At 34.1% G+C, this 14,389-nt stretch overlaps 1 long non-coding RNA gene across 1 annotated transcript in view; it reads right to left on the bottom strand.

The window, feature by feature from the left end:
• The window catches only part of LOC116421593, a 42,364-nt gene extending 30,411 nt beyond the window's left edge, over positions 1-11,953 (bottom strand). The window contains exons 1-2 of the long non-coding RNA XR_004232038.1: positions 11,610-11,953; positions 8,441-8,527 (exon numbers count right to left, since the gene is read on the bottom strand). This is a non-coding gene — a long non-coding RNA (uncharacterized LOC116421593). The remainder of the gene's footprint in view (positions 1-8,440; positions 8,528-11,609) is intronic.
• Positions 11,954-14,389: the final 2,436 nt, after the last annotated feature.

Here is a 14,389-nt window from a genome sequence, read left to right as displayed (position 1 = left end):
AGCTCCTTTGCTTCAAGAATATTATGTTCCATGACTTCTGATGTTTTAATGTTGCAGTTACTAAGTCCTATGTAATTCTGATTGTGTCTCCCCAATTTTTGAATTGTTTCTTTCTGACCACTTGAAGTATTTTTTTGTTAATCTGATAGTTCTAAAATTTGGCTTTATTGTTGCTTGGTATTTTTATTTGGGGCTCTATTTAAGTGTTTAGTGGATTCTTTCAAGGATTATTTTTCCCTCTGAATCCAGAATATCACAGCAGTTTTCCTTGATAATTTCCTAAAAGATGCTGTCCAAGGTCTCCTTTTGATTATGGCTGTCGGGTAAACTAATGATTTTATACTGTCTATTCTGGATCTTTTTTGTTGTTGTTGTTGTTCTTTTGAATTTATTTGATTGATTCTTGATATCCCATAGTCATTATCTTCCACTTTCTCCATTCTAACTTTTAAGGAATTGGTTTTTTCAATTAATTTTTGTATTTTCTTTTCTTTTTGGCCAATTGTATTTTTGAAGGAGTTGTTTTCTTTAGCATATTTTTGTATTGTCTTTTCCATGTGGTTTTTTAAAGCAATTCTTTTCTTTTCCTAAGTTGTTTAGTCTTTTTTTTATAATTCTCTTATATGATTTTTAGGCTTTAAAAAAAAAAAAAAAGCTCTTTTATGAGTTCTTTCTAGGCTTAAAAACTTTTCCTGCTTTTCTTAGAGGTTTTGCCCATAGGTATTTTGACTGTTATCCTCTTGTGAGGTTGTATCTTAAACTTCCCTGTAACTATAACTTTCTATGGTCAGATTCTTTTTTTTGTTTGTTTTTGGTTTTTCCTTACTAGATATGGAACATTATATTTTGAGGAGCAAAGAAGCTACTGTTGCATCTGAAAATAACTTATCCAGTAAAGTTGTGAATAATTCTGAATTTAAAAAAAAGAATATTTGATGAACTGAAAGTCAAGTATTTATAACAAAAAAAATAGAACTCAATAGAAAATTCAATATTAAAGATCCAGAAGAAATATAAGGAAATCATGAAAAACTATTTATAAAGCACTCTTTAAGATCAAACTGTTTACTTATGTATATGATTAGCCATTATCATTATTTTATTAGTAATAGTACTCTTAATAAATGTTATCATTACTAAGGTAGTTTAAAAGAAATGTTGAAGTTAAGTTTTGTATAATGAGATAATTCTAAAAAAAAAACAAAATTGGGTATAAAAAGGAGAAATTAGCTCATAAAGATGGGGCATAAAAGAAGAACTAATACAGAGAAAGAAGATGGGTTGGGGGCTGGTAATTTTGGAAATTTACTTTTATCTAGTTTGAATAGGAGAAAACAATTATATCTAAGCTTCTAGAGAGGTGAGAAAACTGAGGGATAAGAAAGAGGAAACTTTTAGAAAGGCATATTAATTAAAATTAGGATGGCAGAGTATATAGATAAGGGAATGATTTCTAAAAGAAAGGGCAAAACAAGGAAATAAGAGCAAAAGGAAAAAGATAATAGGAAGAGGGTGAAAAGAGAGACTAAGAAGGAAAATAGTTTGTGAAAATAAAGTGGAGAGAGATTCACAATGGCAATTATAATTTTGAATATGAATATGAAATAAATTGGAGAATGGTGTATGATTGGAATGGAATACCACTGTACTATAAAAATGATGAGCTCAATAATTTTAGAAAGACATGGAAAGGCTTGTATAAAATAATAAAGAATATATGAGCAGAACCAAGAGAATATTGTATACAGTAAAAACAATATTGTTTTAAGAATAACTGAGCAAAAGAAGTCATTTTGTCTATTATAAAAACCAAATAACTATAAAGAACTTATAAAAAAATTCTGTCTGCATCCAGAGAAAGAATTGATAAATAGAATAGAATAATTTTATGTATATATACCTATTTGTGTCTAATGATAGCCATATCTAAGATGGAGGCAGGAAGAGAAGGGGAAAAACAAAAAGAAATTTACATGATAATTTTGTTGTATATTTGAAAGGCATAGAAAATTTCATTACAGATTTGCAGTTTCATTTTCAATCACATTTTTATTGTACTATGTTATAGAAATACTTGTTTTATTCCATAAATTAAAACTAAAATTTTTAAAAAGGACACAAGAATCTATGAAGGATATTTGCTAGATATTATGAAAGTTGAATTGTGTCCAGTTCCTAAAGATAATAGAAAATTTTGAGAACTGATTTCTGATTCAGGAAAATTTAACTTCAACTACCTCTGAAACATCTTCTCTTTCATGGACCACTAAACTAAAGCAAAAGACCTCTGCTTATCTCAAAAACTGCAAGACAATAGTCTACAGAAAACCTACTGAGAAATGAAACTGACAAAGCTATTCCATTTGAAAAGGCAAAGGATTTGGGAGATAGAATTTATCACAATTTGATATAATAATAGTAGAGAACAACCAAAAATTCAGAACTATCTTTTGCTATTGCTATAGTTTGAATAGATAGGTGCCCTTGAGTGGTAGATGTTCTTTAAAAAAGAATATAGAGTTTATTGACCAGAAGATGAATTCTAAACAACAGAGATGTGTCCAGAGATAGAGAGATCAATCTTTCCCCAAAAAACTGACAGCATCAGTGGTTTATAAATTCATTTATTCTAGATTCATTGGGTCTCATGCACAAGTAACAATGAAATTCTTAGACCCAAAGATTCCAGTAGCAGGCCTATAGCAAAAAGAAGTCATTGATCAAGAAATCCCAAAATAGATTGAAGAAGAGCTAAACAAACTGTGGCACATGAATGTCTTAGAATATTGCTTTACTGTAAGAAATTATGAAAATGAGAAGCATAGAAACACTTAAAAGAATAATGCGATGTGAAGCAAGTAGAGCCAGAAAAAGAATATATAAAATGATGACAAGGGAAATTAAAAAACAATAATAACATCAAATCAAAACTAAATGTTGCAAAATTATAAAGAATATATGTGTAGCCAAAGAAGAGGTATGAGGAGAAAGGGAATCTTCCTCTGCTTCTTTATAAAAGTGTGGGGATAAAAGATAGGAGTTGGGAGGGGGATACCCATGGATGTGTCATATAATATCAATTTTTTTCAAAGCATTGACAAATTTTATGGATTTTTTCTCTACTCCCTTTTTTCTTTTTTTAAAAAATTCTATACTATAACAGAACTATATGGTTCTCTAGAAAACGAAAAAGAGTACAGTGAGAAATCTAGATGCCATAAAAACAAAATTTTATTTAATTTTATAAAACATATTTAAGGCCATTCTTCAGATCTCAAATGACTAGGGATAGCTGGGTAGTATTAGACCTAGAATCAAGTAGACCTGAGTTCAATCCACCCTCAAAAACTTTGCTATAGATCTGGGACAAGTCACTTAATCTCTTTTTGCCTCAATTTCCTCATCTGAATGAGAGCAGTCTACCATTACTAGACTGCTTAGCACAGTGCTTGGCATGTAAGAAGTGTTATATAAATGATAGTTATTACTGTATTCCAATAATTATATTAAAAACAATGGAGGAAAATATCTTTACAAACTACAGATAGACTTAGACTGAGTAATTTTTAAAGTACCTATATTTGAGATATATCCAAGTAAATGTGAAGGTTTCTTTTTTTTTTTTTTTTGAATTTACAATTTCCAATTAAAAATAAAAAAATTTAACATTCATTTTTTAAAAACTTTGAATTCTAAATTGTCTTTCTCCATTCTTCCTATCTGCCCTTGTTGAGAAAAAAAGCATTTCATGTACATTATATTCATGTCCTGTCAAGCAAAACATATTTCCATATTAGTTATGTGCAATCATGCAAAACATATTTCCATATTAGCTATGTGCAAAAAAAAATCAAGAAAAATAAAGTTTTAAAAATATGCTTCTGTCTGCAATGTTAAAGTTTCTTAATAAAGTGGTTGATATTAATGATGGAGTCCAACAGTATGGCTCTGATACATCTGATATGATAATTGTCTCTGAAATGTTATCATTTGAAATCAATTCAAGTTTCGTCAAGAGCTAGCAGGATCTATCTTAACATCTGCATATCTTGACCATTCATGGAGCTAGTGCAAAAAGTTTAAAGAAATCTTTGTTGTTTGGGGATATTAAAATTATTGTTGATAGCTTTTTATTTTACCTTCATCTTTGAATGTTATATTCTCTCCACTATCCAATAAAGTGTTCTATTTAAAAAAGACTTGAAAAAGAAAGCAAGTCAGCAAAGCAAACTATCAAATTTGATAATATATGTAGCTTTCCAACTGGTCTCTCTCCTCTGAAAAAGACAGGGAGAGCATTTTCTCATTTCTTCTTTAGGTTCTTTGTTCAGATAATTAAACAGCATCTAGTTTCCTTTTTCATTATTGCTTTTTTTCATGTAAACTAGATATGTTGTTTTAATAGTTATACTAACCTAGGTTTGCATCAAATCATATGTCCTCTCATGCTTTTCTTTTTTTTAACATTCATTTTTGTCACAGCATCATAATATTTCCTTCATATATACTATACATATTCTACTATCCCTATATTTCCTAATTAATGGGCATCTAATTTGTTTGTTGCTATAAAAGTATTGCTAAGTATGTCTTGATGAATATAGGGCTTTTCTGTCCCTGACATCTTTGGAATATAAGCAAAGCATTGAAATCTCTGGATCCAAGAACATGATCATTTTAATTGCTTTCTTAGGTTCCTTCCAAATTGCTTTCCATAAATGGTTGAAGTAATGTACAGTTCCACAAATAGCCTAAATATATGTTTGTCTTTCCATAATCCCTCCAATATTCATTTTCTCATTTTTGTCTTGTTTGCTACTTTGAGATACAATTTCAGTTAGTTGATTTTTCTCTTATTATTAGTGCTTTGCTACAATCTTTCTTCTTGTTATTAATAGTTGCCAAATATTTCAAGGGGGGACTGCTCTATGCTAGATCTTGAAAAGTTTTATTTTGATGATCCTCCAGTGCCTGAAGAATAAAAGCATTAGTTGAGAAAGAAGTCTAGCAGGAAGATAAGTGTATTTTTCATTGCAATAGTAGCAGGTCATATGTACCCAAGGAGAAACTCATAAATTCACCTTACTGACTCCTAACCTTTCCAAGAGAAAGCAAGGGTAAAAAAAAAAAGCTTTGACAGGCATCAGTATGTCTAGTACTATAGCATACCATTGTGAAGGCAATTTTTATCCACATCATCACCAAGGAATTCTATCCCCTGAACTTTTTAATCACACATTGATTAACATGCCAGAGACACTGAGACCTTTTCAGAAAATTCAGCATAGTCAGTGTATGGCATTTCTAGTACATGAGTACAATTCCACCAGAAATTATACCACAGGCTTTATCCAATACTTACTGATGTTTGGTCAAGAAACATACCTGCTTATTGATTTATGCTTTGGAATCCAAGAAAATGGAAAAGATGTAAATTCTTACAGCAAAGTAAAATTCTCTGAAAAAAACCTTTCCCACTAACCATGACTTCCTCTCAAAAAAAAAAAAAGCTATAACAAAAACAAATAATGGTGTGATGTTTGTATTCATTTTTAAGAACTTTAGCAGGTAACAGTCTTGCTGAAAAAACCTTAGTGTTTAGCAAACATACAAATTAGCAGAAAAAATCTTTCTATACCAACTAATTGAGAGATGAGTCATTTTGTCTATTTACAGAATAACTCCAGTGAGAGATTGGATCCCTGCAAAAATAATTCACAGAAAATAGTCGCCTTAGGGAAGTGAGTCATAATACCTATATACAAGGTAAGGGAAATGATGGGCAAATAACCACATGGACTCTGGGGGAAAAGACAACTGATCAATTAGAAAGAGCCTGTGGGAGCCAAGTAATGGCTCAGAAGTAGAATTGTTTTGTTGTATTTGGGGTTTGACAATATGAGATAAATCAAAATATAATTGTGACTTCAGGTGTGAGTTGTAATATTATGCACACACCCAAAGTTGGGCTCCTTGAATCAGTCCTTTCTTTCTGTGATCCTTCTCTGGCCCTCTTCTCCTATGTCTTTTCCTCCTCTTCTTCTTTCTTCCCCTTTTTTCCTCTCCTCCTTTTTTTCTTCTCCCTTTTCTATCTTTCTCTATTTCAATCTTTTTCTCTCTTACTCCAACTTTCTCACCAAAGAAATAAGACAGTAAAGAAGGAGAACCCCTTTTGTCTAATTTAGTGGCCTTCCTTCAAATTCATACCTCCATCCATATAAAAACATCACCTTGGTGTAGTCATAAAAATTCCTGTCTTCAAGTCTACCTTCTTCTGCCACTGTTCACTGAGTCAATCTGCCAATTCTTATGTCCCTGAGCATCTTCTTTTGTTAGATTCAAAATATTCTCTGCCTTGCCACTTCCCCTGCAAAACACAAATACTAGAATTTATTTTCCTCCATTGTCTCACTATCCCAGCTAGTTATAAAAGGCTTAGGCCTTTGATTTTCTTTTTTCCCATAATTAATTGCACATTAATTTATAAAAACACATTTGTTTACATAGTATACACAAAGATTGACATTTTGTCTATAGAGCAATAAAGAAGAATACAATGAAGAAATTTTTATCACTGGGAGACAACCCCTGAGTTAAATACATATTGAATGCTATGACATGAGAAGTCAAATCAATAAGTATTTATTAAGTACTGTGTATTAAGCACTGAGAATACAAAGATAGGAAAAAAGATGTAATTCCTTTAGTAGTTCAGTCTTACTATGGAGACAACAGGCAAACCATTACACACAAGCAACATATGCATACCATAAATTGAGAATATTCCTTAAAAGAAGACCAGAAAAGGCTTCTTGCAGATAATGGCACTTAAGCTAAGATTTGAAGAAATCAGGAAATGCAGAAAACCAGGGATTTTTCACAGCTTGTGAAAATATCAAGTCAAGAAGTAAGGTGTCTTATGTTCAGGAAATAGCAATGAGACCAGTGTCACTTGATTGCATAATTAATACATGTAGGACAATAAGGTGTAAGAACACTAGAAAGGTAAGAGAGGCCAAGTTAGGAAAAATTTTAAAAGCCAAATTATGTATTTGATCCTGGGGATCCTGGGGATAATAGAGAACTAATCAGATTTGTAAAGGGTGGAATACTCAAGGAAATCTTTAAGGAGGGAAAAGGACCCACATGAGCAAAAATGTTTTTAGCAGCTGTTTTTGTAGTGGCAAAGAATGGGAAAATGCAAATGCCCATCAATTAGGGAATGGCTGAATAAGGTGTGGTATATGAAGGTAATGAAATATTCTTGTTCTATAAAAATGATGAATAAGTTAATTATAGAAAGGCTTGGAAAATGAACTGATGCTGAGTGAAACAAGCAGAACCAAGAATGCATTGTACATAATAACAGTAAAAATGTGCAATGATAAACTATGAAAAACTTGATTCCTCTTAGTGGTTTAGTGATTGAAAACAATCCCAATAGATTTTGGGCAGAAAGTGCCATCTATATCCAGAAAAAGAACTAAGGAGACTGAATGTAAATCAACACATGCTATGTTCACTTCTTTTTTCTGTGTTTTTTCTCTCTCCCATGGTTTTTCCCTTTTGCTCTGATTTTTCTTCTCCGAACTTAATTCATAAAACAGATATGCAATTGCTCAGATGTGAGATGATAAGCACCAGGTTAGTGACAGTGTCAGAGGAGAAAAGGGGAAAAATAAAAGAGATGTTTGCAAAAGTAATGTAGCAACCAAGGTGTGATAGATAACATCTTGTATTTAGGTGGACAAAAGACATCATTTCAAATTTTCCATACTGCCACTTATTACATAATCTTGAGTCATAACTTTTCTGGGACTCAGTTTCCTTATTTGTAAAATAAAGGTATTGAATTAGATAGACTTTATGGACCTTTCAGCCTATAAATCTGTGATCCTTTGATCCTTCCTAAGTGAATACAGTACTTTGTACAATCCAAATTTGAACATTAAAGTATGTAGTTCCATCACAAGGTTAAACACATTCCATAAGGAATTTATTACTTTATTACTTCCAGAAAGTATTGGCAAGAGGAGTAGATTATTTGGAACAAATGTTTGTAAACTGACAAAAGTTCTTTAAATATTCAGGAAAAAAGGATATTTTTAAACCACCAGATTGACTCTTTGTAGCAAATTCAGAGGCCTTTGGGTTGATTACACAGGCATTTACCAACCAAAGGACTCATTTTTCTTTTGGTTTTTTTAACTGCTTACCTGACTTCTGAGGAGGAAAAATAGTGAGTTTCTCAGGTTTGTTAAGTTCATGTAGGATCTTGAATTCAGTGATTGCTTAATGATGATAATAAATTCATAAATGGAAGGGAATGGAGTGGAATGTACCTTATTCCAATGCATACTGGCTTTGCGCCTTCCTGACTTCTAGAGACCCTGAATATCTACAGGAAAACACACACACACCCCTCAGATCCATCTCATACCTGTCTCTTTGCCTGCGAGTCTCTTGATTGCAAGGAGTAGAGAGAAATGCCATTCTGTACTACTATCCTAGCCTGTCCCTTTCATGTCTGCGAAGGTAGAGAAAAATAGAATTACATTGTGTTCCTTCCACATGTGTCCTGGCCTAGCTTCCTGAAAGGAAAGGAGAAATATGACAATTCATCAGCTCTCCATATTATTCCCCTCACCTGAGCTGCCTACAGCCCTTGAAGGACTCCATCCTGAAGCCAAACCCCTAAGGATGCCAATAACCCATCCTGATGACTCTGAACCATTTCTTTTATTCAGACCTCTTTGTGCCTCAGTTTCCCCACCTGTAAAGGGAGATTCAACTTGATGTTCCCTATGGTCCCTTCCAGCTCTAAATCTATGCTCCCAAAAGGTAATGATCTTTTGGCCATATAGGTTCTCATCGTTAAAGCCATCCTCACCTCCTCATTCTCCTTCACCTTCCCTTTTTGTCTAGCCAGTGGTTCTGGCTGCATATCTTGCACATATCCTCTTTAAACAACCATCTTAGGAATGTCCTAATTACCTCTGTCCTGGATGATTGAACAACCTCCTAACTGGTCTTCCTGATTCGGGTTTATCCCCATCCAATCTCTATTCTGTACAGCTATCTAATATTCTGAATAATTATTGCATTTATTATGTTATATTAATATTATTGGTTATATTTTAATTCCATTAATTTTACTAACAATAGCTTAATTTTGCTTAATATTGCTGTGCTATCACTTTACTGAAGAAGTTCCAGAGGTTCTTTATTGCCATTGGTTTAAAATAGAAACTCTTCTGTTTGACATTTGAAGCTCTTTGCAATGTGGCCTCAATCTACCTTTCTAGACTTCTTCCACATCATTCACCTTCATAGCAACTAGGTAGTTCAGTGAGCTGTATGGGCCTGAAGTCAAGAGGATGTCACCTTGAACAAATCACTTTTAAAATTAGCTTTAATCGACTTGAAAAGGAAATGGTAAACCACTCCAGTATCTTTGTCAAGAAAACCCCATGGTTATAGAGGGTCAAACAGGATTTCAACAACAAGCTAAACTGCCTTCCTTACTTACCCTAGTACATGACATTCTATCTCCCATTTCTGTGTCTTTGTTCAGGCTCTACCATCCCACCCCACCCTTTGCACTTCTGTTCCAAGATGCTTCTCCTAGGATAAATCAGAAATTTCCTTGAAATGCTGTTTAATTTGCCTGGAATGTATTTACCTCCCAACTCTTTCAGTCTCCTCTACTCTCTAATAAGAGCACTAAATTCCACCCAGAGCTTTCCATTAGGGAAGAAAGAAACTGGACGTGGATGCTTCCTCTGCATCCACAGCAGCTCTGGTTGGTCATGCTCTGATTTCCAACGTTCTTTTTTATGTTGTTTTCTCTCATTGTATTATAAGCTTCTTGAGGATAGGGACTGTCCTTTTTTTTCCAAATTCATATCCCCATTCCTGGCACATAGTAGGGGCCTAATAAATGTTTATTGAACTGAATTGAGTTTATTTCCTCATCTCTGCTTCTTGAACTTCCTATGTCAATCAATAAGGATTTATTAAGTAATTGTTGGATGAGAAGCATTGTGCTAGTTGCTGAGATTCAAATATTATATATATAGTATCTACTCTTACAAAATGAGAAATTTCCTGATTTCCCTCCACAATCATCATGTACTAACTATTCCCCCAAAAAATTATTTTGTATTTATCTTGGTATCTATTTTGTATTTGCTTGGAAGTAGTTGGAAGCCATACATGACTTAAGCTAAATTGATGGTCCAGGTTCAGGATTGAAACAAAATGAGATGTTCATACATAATCTAACAAAAGAAAATTTACGTAGTGAAAGCATGGAAAAGATATTTAACAAGGATATAGCATTAATTCATTTGGGTAAAGTTCCTCTGCCTCTGCACTAACCATGCTGACTTTCTTGATAATATACACTCCTGACTCAGCAATTGGTTATCAAGCACTCCCTACTCTTTGTGGGCTAGATTTTGTACTTAGATTAGTGTTAATAGTTCAAGCCTTAGTACCTTGCATCAATTAATTTTCTAATCCTCATGGAATAGGGACCTAGGAAAAGCAAATCCAGAGCAAATGACATGGCCCTATGGGATATTGTTCCAACCTATCAGTGTGCATGTTTCTCTGAATAGAACATAATTGAGTTCCTTGTTCTTTTCAGCAGAAGCAATATTCTTTTCCTTAAAAAGTATTTTACTGTTATATTTATTTGGCTCAAAGGTGAGTTGGGCTGTTAATAAAACTTCCTGATAGTTAGGGACAAAAACTGGAGGACATAAGGAGTTTTCCATTTCTCCCTCAAGCTTCTGACTGGTGGACCAACATGGGCAAAAGAAAAGCAGGGAAGCTATACCCAGTTGAGCCACTACTATATCCTTTGACATCCTTTTCTTGAATATCCATTCCCAGCTATGGCTAAGCAATATCCTTTTGATAACCAATAAACCATCTATGAGTGTCTCATTTTGTTCTAATATTGAATCTGAACTACCAAACAGGTCTGAGTAATACCAGGCCTATTAGTCCTTAACAGTATAAATTATCACATTCTCATCTTTTTATAGCAACAGCCCATGTCCAATAATACTTGTTGATTGATTGATTGATGTAACCTCTAAATGTTCTAGGCAACTCTCAAAGACTAGAATTTGCCTAGGAGCTGTTGAATTTTATTGGTGGAAGCTCTTCCCTAAAACAATAATCTTGAGCCCTTATCCAAAAGATAGCAAAATAGTTGAAGAAGCTAAAGTCCACAAATATTAATGAGATTCTGTGATGTTATGACCTGCTTAAGATCATATAGAAAGTTAATAACAGTCTCAAAACTAGAATGCAAATTTTCTGATTCCTAATTCAATTTAAAAGCAATAACAACCTTTATAAAGGACTATTTACTGTGAAGGTGTAACAATAATAAGATTGCAAACATTGGCTCCCAAATGCTTAGGGCAAACATCCCCTACACCAAGTTGGTCCCTGGGAAATAAGAGACTTAAACTTAAAGCAGTTTACCCATTCAAGCATTCACTCATCAGTTTCTTTTCCAAATTATTTCCAAATATATAGTTATCATCACTTCCTAGTGATGCATTAGGTCAAGGCCTCTGCTATTGCCTTACCTGTGCTTGACATCTGGCAAATCCTAGCATGGAATCCAGCTCCCACTACTCTGACCTTCTGAAACATAAAATCGTGATTTACAATAAACCCTCACCTAAAAAGAACAGAAAAGAACAAATACAAAAAGGAAAAGAGTCAATCCCTGTATTTATGAACCACATGAAAGTCCTAAAGAAGGGAGGGGGGCTTCTCCCCATCCAAAATCTTTCAGCAAGACTCTCATTCCCAGAGACAGGAATGAGCCCAATCCCCAATGATCTCTTTACAATACTATTTTGTCTTCCTACTCTTTATTTAAAAAAAAAAAGCCTGAATAAGAACATCTTTCTTGATTAACCATTGATTAGATCACTCTGCCTGATAGATATTGAAATAAATTTTTTGAGGCAATTGAATGCTAAGCATGTTAGATCCAATTTTCAAAAAGGTCACCAAGCTACTTTCCCCCAAGATAATCAGGTCTACTAATCTATACTGAGAAAAGGTCAACTTAAGTCACATTCCCTCTATATCCCCATACTATGATACCATAATCCATGTAGTTTCTTCATCTTGCATCTATCACTCATTTAAGACCAATTTTCTAATAGGCCCCCAAATTACTCTACCCCAAGATGATCAGGTATACTAATCTATACTGAGAAAAGGTTAACCTAAGCTCCACTCCCTGACCCATGACCCATGTACAGCCCTTTCATTCTTCACTATCATTAAGACTATGACAGTAAAAAATATTAGCTTTTTTCATTATATGGAAAAGGAAGTGATACATTTTGAGAAACCTGGCTTGTACTGCTACCAAATCTTTTGTTTGGGATTCAGAGATTTGCATATTGGTAAAGAAGGTAGTTTGCTCTGAGTCCCCCATCTTTCTTTCTATTGCTTCTTTCTGAACTTCCAAAGTCCATCTTACCTGCAGTCTTGAAATTTTCCCATTCATATTTTAAACCACTCTAAAAAAAATACCATTAATTTTATAAAAGGAATGTACTGGCTCCTGGGCTGAGCAAGGACTATGGCATGATGTAGGACATTAATTAAACCATCTCCCTCTGGAAAAGAAAAGTATAAGGGAGGACAAGTGGACATGACTCAAATGGAGAACAGAGACATAATCTAGTAAACCAATACCAGGAACAGGGCAGGCAAGTCAGTGAGCAGAAAAGGGCCAAGATTAGTATGTAGCACAGAAGCAACATTAGGTTCAAAATCAGAAATCCACAAGCATCCTAGGATAATAGTTTTAGAACTAGAAGAAACCTTAAAGATTATAAGGTAAATCTCCCTTCTCTCTTGAGAAGGAAACTGAGGCTCAGAGAGGTTAATTGACTTATAAGATCATAGAGGAAAAAATCAAGATTTGTATTCAGCTCCTCTGATTTCCAAAGAAATAACATGAATTCTCTTTATATACTCAAGGACCTTATGGACACATGCACATTCTAAGCTGTTTGGGGTGCACACTCAGGTCTCTACCCTTCATCCTCAACCAGACTTTTTTCAGCTGTCCCTCCCTCCTTAAACTACCTGGAGTTTAGAGGAGCAGGCTTGTGCAGCCCCATTCTAAAAGAAGAAAAATTTGAAACTTCTGCTTTAGTGGGAATGGGGGTGGGTATGGCCAGCAGTGTCTATCCCAGTGTGTTTTGTGCATGGGCAGAAGCATCCTGCTCATCAGTAAGAAGCTTTCCTATGCCAGGCCACCAGGGACCTGGTGCTATGGAAAAGCGTTTCCAAATCAGTACAAAATGTTTTCTCCTATCTGCTCAAGAAACCTTATCCTGGCCCTCCCTTCCCTGGTGCCTTAGTACCACATCTATCATTTCACACTTCCCCAGTCACTGAATAATGCTCTCAGAGATATTCATACACTAAACTATGAATGCAGCTGCTCCCCAGAAACTGCCAGAAGCAGCAAATGAAATCACAGGAGCACACGGGCAGTCCAACTAAACAGCAACAATCTGGGGCATTTTCTCAGCTTTCAATCTAAAATGGCAACCAGTCCTTGAAAGTCATTCTTTTTCTCTGCTCAAGGGACAAGTTCTCTTTGAGAAGTAAAGGAGAAAAAAGAAAAGGGCTGCAAGAAAAAAAAAAAAAAAAAAAAAAAGAGAAGTAAAGGAGAAGCACATTTTTGTCCTTTATACTGACCAATATATCTAAGATGAGAATCAGGCTTTATTGGGACAGACTTAATTTTCTATGACCTGTACCAGAGGGGCAGATGGAGCAGTTACTAAACCAAGCTCTGTTCCTTGCAGCTGAACACACACTGTGAAGTGAATTCTTGGCTTTGTGAATTGCCACATCTAAAAGAAACTGATGAAGCTAATTTATAAATTATTGCATCTAAACTAAGATTATAGGGTGCCTTGGGAATTCCATATTGTAAGAAAAAATAAAGATCTTGCGGGTTAAAAAACAATTCCAAGGGCACAGCAGTTTATAAAATAGACTGGTAGCTCTAGGGAAAGGAGGTTAAAACTAAAACATTAAATTGAATCTATTAAGTTTTTTTTTTCCTTTTGGAAAAACTCTATGATTCTAACTAGCATGAGAAACTCCATTTGCAGAAATTCTACCAATACATACATGCACCTCTTTTGCAACTTATTCTTACAGAATGGCCTGAAGACAATAAGAATTTAAAGGACTTGCCCTGTATATCACCTTACAAGAGTCAGGGGAGAACTTAAATCTAAAAATGAAACTAGATTTCTAGCTATTTCATCATTCTGCCTCTCAAATATAAATTTAATGGCTATGAAGGCAAGATCTTATA

This window comes from Sarcophilus harrisii, chromosome 2 (assembly GCF_902635505.1).
Source record: "Sarcophilus harrisii chromosome 2, mSarHar1.11, whole genome shotgun sequence".
NCBI lineage: Eukaryota > Metazoa > Chordata > Mammalia > Dasyuromorphia > Dasyuridae > Sarcophilus > Sarcophilus harrisii.
Note: the sequence above shows the minus strand (reverse complement) of the source record. Positions and strands in the feature narration are given on the sequence as shown.